At 44.2% G+C, this 970-nt stretch overlaps 1 non-coding gene across 1 annotated transcript; it reads right to left on the reverse strand.

The window, feature by feature from the left end:
- On the reverse strand, positions 1 to 107 carry LOC131733533 (U6 spliceosomal RNA). The gene has a single exon (XR_009326349.1). It is a non-coding gene; the product is annotated as a U6 spliceosomal RNA (small nuclear RNA).
- Between the last annotated feature and the right edge of the window lie 863 nt (positions 108 to 970).

A 970-nucleotide genomic window follows, 5' to 3' on the forward strand; every position in this document is an offset into this window, starting at 1 on the left:
CAAAATGTGGAACGCTTCACGAATTTGCGTGTCATCCTTGCGCAGGGGCCATGCTAATCTTCTCTGTATCGTTCCAATTTTAGTATATGTGCTGCCGTAGCGAACACACGGTGCTTACCTGATACGCGCCTCTATGTACAGCGAGTGGCTAAAGAGCGATTGGTGTTGTGGTGTGTCAAGCATAGTCCAATTGTTTCCAATTGCTCTGCGTATATGCATGGTTGTCCACAATCAACACGCAGAGGGTTACAAACTCTGAGGATATCACGTTTGCAGAAAGCGGCTGAATAAAGAAGTCTGCACATCTGCACCTTCAAACCGGCTGGAAAGATATGCAAATACTGACATGTTACCTATGATGTTGAGCCCTCCGGATTGGCCAGCATACCAAAAGACTTGCAGGTTGACCAGGGTCCCGTTTCGTATCACAGCGCGGAATGCAACTGACACCTCAGAGGAGGGGGCTTAATACTCGGGGCTAGGGTCAGAGTTAGGGTTTAAGAATTGCACTCAATGATTATTAGGAATACAGAACTACACAGTTCTTGCAATTATACCTTTAGACACGATGTAGTGGTCATCTAGTTTAAAAACAGTTACAAGAAATAACTGATGAAACTACCTCAGCTGGAGGCCATTCTTCCAGGAACAGGAGTGAAGGATGCCAGGTTATACGGTCAGAGGTAATAATATTATTAATAATAAGAATAACAGTTTAAACTCACGTTTAATAAAGAAGTGAGCACAGCTATACATCAGAGAGACAGTTGGGAGATATGCAAATACTGACCCATTACGTAGAAGGTTGACCAGGGTCCCACCCCCTCTGTTGGTGCAGAATGTTACTGCACCTCAGAAGGAGATAGGCTTAATAGCCGGGGTTAGTGTTAAGAACATAAGAACATAAGAAAGTTTACAAACGAGAGGAGGCCATTCAGCCCATCTTGCTCGATAGGTTGTTAGTAGCTTA

Source organism: Acipenser ruthenus, unplaced genomic scaffold, assembly GCF_902713425.1.
Source record: "Acipenser ruthenus unplaced genomic scaffold, fAciRut3.2 maternal haplotype, whole genome shotgun sequence".
Classification (NCBI taxonomy): Eukaryota; Metazoa; Chordata; class Actinopteri; order Acipenseriformes; family Acipenseridae; genus Acipenser; species Acipenser ruthenus.